The sequence below is a fragment of the Montipora capricornis genome, chromosome 9 (genome assembly GCF_036669925.1).
Source record: "Montipora capricornis isolate CH-2021 chromosome 9, ASM3666992v2, whole genome shotgun sequence".
In the NCBI taxonomy this organism is placed as follows: Eukaryota; Metazoa; Cnidaria; class Anthozoa; order Scleractinia; family Acroporidae; genus Montipora; species Montipora capricornis.
This window is the reverse complement of record NC_090891.1, coordinates 222,501-232,500: the sequence shown is the minus strand read 5'-3', so window position 1 is coordinate 232,500 and position 10,000 is coordinate 222,501.

The window sequence follows — 10,000 nt, the reverse complement described above, 5'->3', positions numbered from 1 at the left end:
AATTTAAACAATTGTTTCTTTGTTCCCACGAGAAAAGAAAACAAAATTCTTAAGCATTTTGACAAAGCATTCTGCTCTCGGTAGTAAAATGACTTTATCATGCAAATCATCTACTCCTGCCCTGTCTAAGAAAATGTTCCCCTATTAGCTCCTTCTGTTCGTCGACCAGCATTTGTACATTAATTATTGCCATGGTATCTGTGTCTTCAAAGACTGGATTCAAGACAAATATATCCAAATCCAGAAACCTGTTTCCGGAGGAAATAACTTGCGGCCGATATTCTTTTGACAGTGAATATTCGAGTAAAGGAAGCGGGTGATTACGGCTGTTAGTGTTATCACCTCAGTGCACGACCGCAGTGCACTTTTTACTTCGACCTTGAAAGATATTCCAAGCTAATTTTTCCTACATGTAAATTATTTGTCCCAACCCCTTCAACGGGAAAACCTTAAGTTGCTCGCACACTAGGGGTCATTTTGCAGCTACATAACCCAAGAACGTGTAGCAGTTTTAAAATCATATTCCATACATATAACGCAGCATAGAGCGGGTACCTATAGCGGGGACATGAAGCACCGACCAAATCACAACATGTACAAAGAGAACAAACTGCGCCATAAGCATGTGCCTGGGACATCTATCCATTTTACTTACACACTACGAGGCATTTTACAGTCATGTGTAGCGGGGACAAAACCACACAGAAATATCTGATTAGAGTGTAATGTGAAGTGCTAAGTATCTACCCCATATCAACCATGTGAGCGTTAGCCCTACTGATGGCAATGGCCCACACAAGGTCAGAGAAAAACTCTGACCAGGGTGGGAATTGAATCCACGACCTTCGGGTTCAATTTCCATTTCCATTTCCATTTCCATCAGTAGGTCTAACGCTCACATGGTTCATATGGGGTAGAAACTTAGCACTTCATATTACACTCTAGTCAGTTAAGTCTGTTCAAATATAAGTGCTACACGGCTAATGTTTGCAAAAAGCGTAATCCTTCCTTGTACCTGTACATGTTCATTGCCGTGACTTTAACATCTTCAGTTCCCAGGACCTGCTCCCGTCTGAAGGTCGTGGGTTCAATTCCCACCCTGATCAGAGTTTTTTTTCTGTCCCTGTGTGGGCCAATTTCCATCCATAGGGCTAACGCTCACATGGTTCATATGGGGCAGATACTTAGCACTTCGCATTACACTCTAATCAGCTAAGTTTGTTCAAATATAAGTGCTACGCGACCAACGTTTGCAAAAACGTAATCCTTCCACAACTAACACAGACAATTAAGCACAGCAGCGAGAACATTTTTCAGAGACGTGTAGCGGTGGTCAATTCGTGTTTTGTTCACATGAGGGGGGCTGTAGCAGGCGCCTGTATCGGAGGCGCGCAGCAGGTACAACATCAAATAGACCACTTTCGATATATTAAAATTCAGCTTGATAGTGAGGCTTAGAGGACATAAACAAAAGAAATCAATAGACAGGTTCATTCAGTTTCCTTTTTTTGTGTCCTCTACGCCTCGCTGCCAAGCTGAGTTTCAATATATCGAAAGTGGCCTATTAATTGCAGACTTACATTCGCAACTGCAGCCATTACATGTCTCGGGAACATGGAGCCTCAGTCAAATCCTGTTTCATACATACGAGTGGAAATGTAGCAGGCACTATTATAAGGAGACTCACAGCAGGGACAAAACTTATCTACGCACACACATTCGCCACTGCAGTTATTACGTGTCTCAAGGACATGCAGTAGCATGGTGTCGCATTTTTTGAGTTCTTCGTGCCACACGATTTCACACTGATGTATTGTCACTGCAACATGTCCCACCAAATTTCATTTGGTCGAACTTCATGCTGCATGTTGCAGCAACGAATGTTGCAAAAGGGACGTTTTTTTATCGTGTGAACAGCTCGGGACCTTGCGCCCTCAGCTTACTGAGAGATTTAACCCATCACAGGCATAGAGACGTCCCTGAGACATGTTCCCGCTGATGTGCTTCATTGTATGTGTTAGTTGTGGTGTTGTACCCGCTGCATTTCCCCGTTAGACATGCCTGTAAATTGCCCCGTAGTCTGTGAGTAAAATGGATAGGGGTTTACGAGGAACATACTTATGGCGCAGTTTGTTCTCTTTGTACGTGTTGTTATTTGGTCGGTGCTTCATGTCCCCGCTATAGAATATGATTTTAAAACTGCAAGTACATGCTCTGGGGTCATGTAACTGCAAAATGGCTCTTAGTGTGCGAGCACCTTTACATCCAAACGCTTGAAGCCCTGGTCAAACTCGTGAAGTTTTCTTTTTATTAGCGCATGCATTATTTATGAGAACGGAATCGGAATCTGCTGGTTTTCAAATGTTCGCTAACTGTTGGCTGTTCGAATTTATAATGGATAGTAGCTAGGATTGGTGAATAGGGTAAAGCTATCAGCATAAAAAGCCACAGAGATTGCCGTTTCATGATTATTATGGCGCTTTTTTAAATTGGTAGGGGGCCAAGGAATTTATTACCAGCTATCTGAAAAAATTAACATTTGAGAGAAGGTTCGACTTAGATAGCATTCACTAAACATTTTCTACCCTATTGCTGTTATCAGAGATTTTCAGTGCAGTATGGAATCTGGGGAAGAACGGGCTCGATCACATATATTCATGTACATGTAGTTTTGAATTTACCCAGATTGATAATTCGCCCTTGTCACACGGCGGCCATATTGTCCCGGGAGACCAAAAAAGCTTTGTTTTACCACGCCAAGCCTCGCAGTGGAAACCATGGGGGTGAAAATTGGCGTGATAAAACAAAGCTTTTTTGGTCTCCCGGGACAATATGGCCGCCGTGTGACAAGGGCGAATTAACAAAAAAAAAACGCCAAGTCCCCTTTGACGCTTATTAACAAATTATCTAGTAATATGAAGAAAGTCAGCAATATATTAATAAATTGGCATCAAATTGATGGTTTCTACAGAGTCAGAAAATTGAAGCCGAATACCCTGGTAATCCGAAAGTCTCGAAACTCAAGTTCGTTAGAGACGCAAAAATATGACACACTATCAACGGATACCTCTCGAATTTCATAGAAATTAACTTCGCCTCGGGGAACATTGAGGGTCGAGGGGAAACAAAACTCACTGTTTCCCGTGGGGCCAGTCATTAATTGTTTTGTTATACCTCCCAACTCAAAAGATAACTGTTTTGCTCAGTTCTTGGAAGCTTTCGTCCAAATTTTGCTCTCTGCAGAAGTCTCTCAACGTTTTCACGGCATTGTAGGTGGCCTTGTTAGTAGATTTCGAGCTTTTGTCACGTAGAAGCTGTTCAGTTTCTTGTTCAGTTCTTGTGTGAAACCGTTTAGCTGCCATGACTGCGTAAAAATTATTTGCTTGACTCGGCTGGCATCCAAATTTGCCGCTGTTTCAAAAGCGCACGACTTGAACACGTGCGACTCGAAAGTTCAAGTCGTTGTTTCCCTAGGGAGTTAGTGAGTTTTGTTCACCCTAGGGAGTAAGTGAGTTTTGACACATGACACATGACACGTTCTCCTCCAATCGGAAAACGTGTTTGAGTTGCGAGGTATAACAAGGTCGGTTAAAGTGCTACTATGATCAAAAATCACTTTTTTTTTCTTCAGAAATTTGAAAGGGTGTTCGCTTAACACCTAACAGGAAAATTTTGAGCCTTCAGTTTTATCCAAAGGCTGTTTTTTTTTATTGTAAGTTTTGGATTTCACGGTCCGCCGTTACTCACGTTCAAACCTGACCGATTGGCCCTCAGAGGGTTGGATCTAGGGAAAATGACGTCATTTACTGACAGCATGTAAACGCAATTTATTATATATGCAAAACACGATTTTAAAAGTCTGAACGCCCGAAACTCCCGTGCTGCAGATAAATTCAGCCACATGCACACGCATTGCAATCTTAAACTACTGAGTCTTTGAGGTCATGTTCTCCTCGACCCAGCTCTGTCAAGATTTTGAAGTTAGTAATGGCGTACCAATAAATAACAAAATTCCATTTAAAATAAACAGGTGTCTTTTTAAAATCAGAACTTAAAACTAAGATCACTTAGTTTTTAGTTAACATTGTTTTGAAATCCAAAGGAGTCGCAGTAGCACTTTAACGAGATAGTCTATTTGGCGCGTCTCGTGGTGAAATTGTCACGGGTCGTGGGTAAATTGTCGCGGGTCCAGAAGATAGGAAAAATTAATAATTGAACTTTTATTTTACAAACGTATACCACTTCAACGTTTTCAATAACAATAACAGCAACAATAGCTTGAAAATTTACGTAAGCTTAATTTTAAGATTTTCATTTATATAAATTGTCATGATAGATCCAGCAGAAAATGGGAAAAAAGAAATTAAGTTTTATTTCACAAAAGTACACCATTTCAATGTTTTCAATAACAATAACAATAGCTTGAAAATTTCACTTATGCTTAAATTAAATAATTGCTGATTGTTTTTTTTTCTTTTACCGTGATATATTTTGGCTTAAGGCCCGGCCAAACGTTAAATATTGGAAGATCCAACACGTTGATTGCATGTTGGACAGTCAACATGTTGAAAATTAGGGGGTGGCCAAACGATACCAAACACCATTCAACATGTTTGATCAAACTGATGAGACGCATTGGGTTGTGGGTAAGGAAATCTCCCAGCGTACACCACGTTGTAACATCCACGGATGTTTGCAACATGGCGGAGATTAAAGAGAAATTTAAGCGTTGTTTATCAGTGTTATTAGTGCTTGACGAGCTGGAAGAAACCGAGGATAGAGCAAGTAAACGAGGTAAAACAAGAGAATGGATCCGAAGACGACAAGAGAGTGGTTATTTTACCAATATTGTTGGAGAACTAGCAGACAAAGACACGCCACGGATATATCAAGTTCCTCTTCGATCGAAGGCAATATACTCTTTCTCTCTCGTCTTTCAGGTGGTAGTCGGCACAAAAAACATCCCATAAGAATCTATTCCCTTCCAATAGGTCGATCAAGCGGTCAGTTTCCTCGTCGCTTCATATCTTGCTGACATTTTCAAACTACACCGACGCAAGCAAAGTGTCTATGGTAACGACTAAATTTGCAGTCACAATGCGCGTGCGCGCATGCAACATGTTGTTGAGACTGGCCAAACGAACAAAATTTCACGCATCCAACATCAGAACAAAGGAAATGTTGCACGACGTTGGATTAAATGTTTGATACTGCATCAAACATGTTCCAACATCATCCAACATGTTGAGTGGTCATCAAACACGGTGACCAAACGATAAAATGTTGGTTTACCCAACATGTTGGATCGTCCAACATTTATCGTTTGGCCGGGCCTTAAAAAGTAAAACAGAAAACATTAAAACAAAAGAAAAAGACAACAAAGCCGCGAAGTTTAGACTCATCCAACCCCGAATTTTTACCAGTTAGCAGTATCACAAAGGCAAACCATTACCTTTTAAAGCTGCTATTGTGAGGCCCGTAAATGAACTGTCCGTTCTGATTCTATCCGGTAGTTTTTTTTTTTTAATTAGTCCAATATGGGGCATGTGTATTATGCATTGCTGTTTCGGACAAAAATAAAAGGTTGTTTCTGTGGCGAAATTCTGTTCGTAAGGAACTATAAAGCGCTTTAACGGTGACGGTCAATTCGTCTTCATTTTGAACAGTTCTACAAGCCCTGCATCTTGGTGCTGGCCCTCTTTTCTTTTTCGTCTTTTTTTTTCTTTCTGCGAGGGTCATTTGAAAGAATTTCCTGTATAATTTCATTTCTAGTTTTTTTGGTGCGCTCTTTGTACATCAGGTTTTGCGGAATAACAGAGTAGGAATTTCCAACAGCAGACAAGGCCTCGTTATTAGTAAAAAAAAGAAAAGAAAGCTGCTTCAACACATTACTATTCTCTGGCAGTCGACATAAGTTAAGTAATGTCCATATTATATGTTTACATAATTATTTCCAGAATTGTTCACGAAATCTGCACAGTCACAGTTATGACTTGTTATGATTAGAATTTTTCTAAGATTCATTACGTATGCGATGTAGGATTTTGGGATGGCTGAGGAGGAGTCCGTGGATTTTCTATTTAGGTTTTCCTTCTCTCGTTTTGTCTTTTGTAGTCTATCGATAAAGGTTTTACTACGAACTCCTTAATTAGTCGGTATCTACCTTCTTGTGGTCTGGCACCCTTTGTTGTTTGACTTGTACTAGCATTGTGGAGATTCTAGGGGTCTGGGATTCGTGGCGCATCTTGGTCTTGAGGGCTGATGTATGGTCTTCGTCACAAAGATCCTCTGTGATCAGGTCCTTTCCAAGCAGTTTAGCCCGGTGGATCTGATCTCTTATGGCTTTGTTTTGTTTTTCTTGAAGAGATGGGCCCGTTTTATATTTGCCCCTTCCTTGTGCCACTCATTATATTGTTATTGTTGCTGAAAACGTTGAAGTGGTGTACTCTTTATGAGCGTACACTGGGTTCCCTGTGGCATGTTAAGCCCGAAGGAGGGGTTCGGCTAACCACAGGAGTTTGATCGTGAGGTCTGTCCAAAGGTAGAGATTTTGATCGTACGTGATATCTCACAGGGTAGCGATTTTGATCGTACGAAGGACATTTGAATTTTTTTGATGAAAATGTCAAAATCTCCACCCCACAGTTCAAACCCTTTTCGGAAGAACCTTGACCGTGAATACTAAAGCACAAAAGAGACAACAAGCTTTTTTTCAAATATTTCTTCACTGTCACATTTCCAAAAAAAACTGTGCAGAGTTTAGTACAAAACAAGCTGCCAACACACTCCGTGTCAAAAACACAACTAAATAAATTTCCCAGCAGTGCTCAGTATCAAACCCTTTACTGAAAAACCCTTTCCTTGAATAATGAAGAAAAAAAATGGGCAGCAAGCTTTCTTTTACATAATTTTTGACAAACAACAATTAGTGAAATTTCCAATTGTTACCGGAAGACTGTGCAGAATTGAGTACAAATAAATATAAATAGCCAGACAACAGAGATAACAGCCCCACTTAAGTTGTCATTGTTAAACCCATAAGTAACGAAAGAGTGTCGTCGAAGTCCATTACTCGTCGCTTTGAAGATTCTAGATATTTATTTTTCACCGCCTGTCTTCAATTTCCGATTGACTTTCCATTGTTTAGCTCCATAAGGGTATATATATATATTAAGATCCACTAAAACGCCATTCGGGTTACAATGATGTTGGATGCCATTGCAGGTTAAGTTTACTGTGTCCACCCCCGCTAATAACCCACAAACTTACCAAACATACGCAAAGAAGACTCTACACGCAAAGACACTACTTTGCAGGGGAGGGACAGGAAAGACTTTTCATGACACGGAAAAAAAAAAAAAAAAAAAAAAAAGAGAAATATTTCTCATTTTCCGACTGGGAACCCACTGATAAAAGTTCAATATTAATTGTTTCTATCTCCTGGACCCGCGACAACTTATAACGGACCCACAACAATTTATACCGGACGCGCAACAATTAACCCGCGACACGCGCCAATTAGACTCTCTCCTCATAACGTTGCGGATCTCTCACCGTTTGTGCCAGGAAACCAGAGAACAGATACTATGTTTGCTTACCTCTTGCGTCTGCCGCAGATTTCTTGAAAGAGACTTGAAACACGCTAGTGCAACGGCAAACGCTCTTGGTCAATCGAACCCGTGGCTGTGTCACGAGTCAAGAATGGATGTCTAATTTAAGAGTTCAAAGTTCTGTACTATCAGAAACTCACAGCATGCGCTATACCTTGACTATGTTAATTTTTCAGATATGATTGACATTCAATCTCTTGCTGATGGATAAAATTAATCCGTAGCAGTTTCCTTTAGACAAGCCGCCACTAAAAATATATTTCCTTGACATAAATACGTTGATAACCAGGACAAAGGCAAACGATTCTTTTTTACCAGTGAGGATCAGCAATTCAATATATTTTCCTAGCAAGTTCACAGCCAGTTACGTAAAATTATGCTGAACGTCCCAGCCAGCTCGATTACTTCTTCCAGAGCGACTTTTTTGACAAGCGGCCCCGCTTGGTACTACTGTAACAACTACATGTGCAACAAAAACGCCTGTAGGTGGCTAATAGTATTGAAAATTTGCAGTCTAAATGTGGAACTAATTGAAACTAAAGTAATCTTTTTTGTCGTTATTTCTTATATCTCCAACGCGCGCTAAACACTTAAGCTAACAAGAGTAGCCCGATGACTTTTAAAAGTTTTAAGTGTGCGATCATTTCAAACTGCATATGTCTTAAACAGGATGGCTTAGTGGTTATCAACCGTGCATTCCACGTCTGCGACCCGGGTTCAACTCTCGGCCCCGAGATCGTATGTGAGCTGAGTTTCAGTCGATCTCAAACTGACTCCGAGGGTTTTTCTCCAGGGAGTCCGGTTTTCCTTCCTCAACAAAAATCGACTCCCAGCCTGGCTGTGGTGCTGTGCACCGAGGTCGAGCCGCGCCTTTTGCAATTCAGTCTCCGACTGCGAGTAAGGGCGTTTAGCAGGTCAGGGGTCAACTTTCAGAAAAATCTTCAAGATTCCATTCAAATCTCGGAAACTCCAAAAGAGAAATTCGGATGTTCATTTCAGGCTAGCGGATAGCGGTCACGCGTGACATAGCTCCTTAATTGCTTAGGACCGTACTGGGAAATATCGGTCCTCTATCGTTTTTGTGGGGAGCCTCTGCGCTCGATCAATACTTTCACGGAAGTTCGGACCAATATTCCCCAGTACGGCCCTCGCGCTCAGTTAGTATGAGGTAGGTAAATACACCACTTTCGATATATTCATCATCTCGAGGCTCTGGGGAATAGATATAAGGATTTGTATGAGTTTATTCCCCAGAATCTCGAGATGATAACCTTTTGTTTCGGACTGAATTTTGATATATCGAAAGTGGGCTATTTAACTGTTATACTCGCAGACTTGAGACTAGTGGGAGGAACTAAGAGGAGCGAGGGACGAGTGGAAATATACCACTTGGGCGTCTGGGGAACAGTTTGTGATGACGCCTGGGATATAAAAGATGCTCAAGTTGTTTGTCGTGCACTTGGGTTTCCCTCTGCCATTGCTGCTCCACGAAGAGCTCATTTTGGGCAAGGTAGCGGTTACATATGGCTGGACGATGTAGACTGTGCGGGAATCGAGCGCTCTTTAACAGATTGTCGGAGCCGTGGATGGGGTAACCACGACTGTATTCACCATGAAGATGCGTCAGTCGTCTGTTCAATAACAAGTAAGTAAAAACCAGCAACAGCGCTACATTTTAATTACTTAATTGGTCGGAGCCTCGCTTATACAGACACAGGGAACAGAGGAGTCCTATTTGGTCGTTTTTCCAGTTAAATTCACCGTACAAATCGATCTTGTTGATTTGAATCACCGTATGTGATCAAGCTACATACAAAGGATTGTGTGACGCTGCAGTGACCGCTGTTGTTGAAATCCTTTCCGCGCAACAAAAGCCGCATACAGTAATGCCTGTGGCCGGCCTGTCACTAGTGGTCACTAACAGTATAGAAATAGGTAAGGGATGAAAGCGATTTCGGTCTTTTTTATTTTTATTTTTACCATCGTGAATGCAGTACATATTTTTATAATTCCCCCGGCATTGTCATAAATATATAAAAAGTATTAAATATTTTTAAAATACCATCGTAGAAACTTGGAAAGCATCTGTTTACTGGTTTGGATTGGAATCAACGCCGTTAACAACAGTTTTAAGGTGAAAAACTAGTCTACGGTCGCACTTAACCATATGGTTTCTTAATGGCAGAAGGCTGTAGCTGGTAACAAACTTGAGAAAATTTGTTTGTGTAAAAAAAAGTTTTTTTTTTTTTTTCCGAGAATCATGAAATGGTCATTTAACTGCCTGTAAGATTTAAAACGGTCATTTTATTTTCCTTACTCAGCATTAGGTGCTTTTACTCCTCGAGCTTAACTCCTATATCTTCTTAATTAAAGAAGGTTACAGTTATATT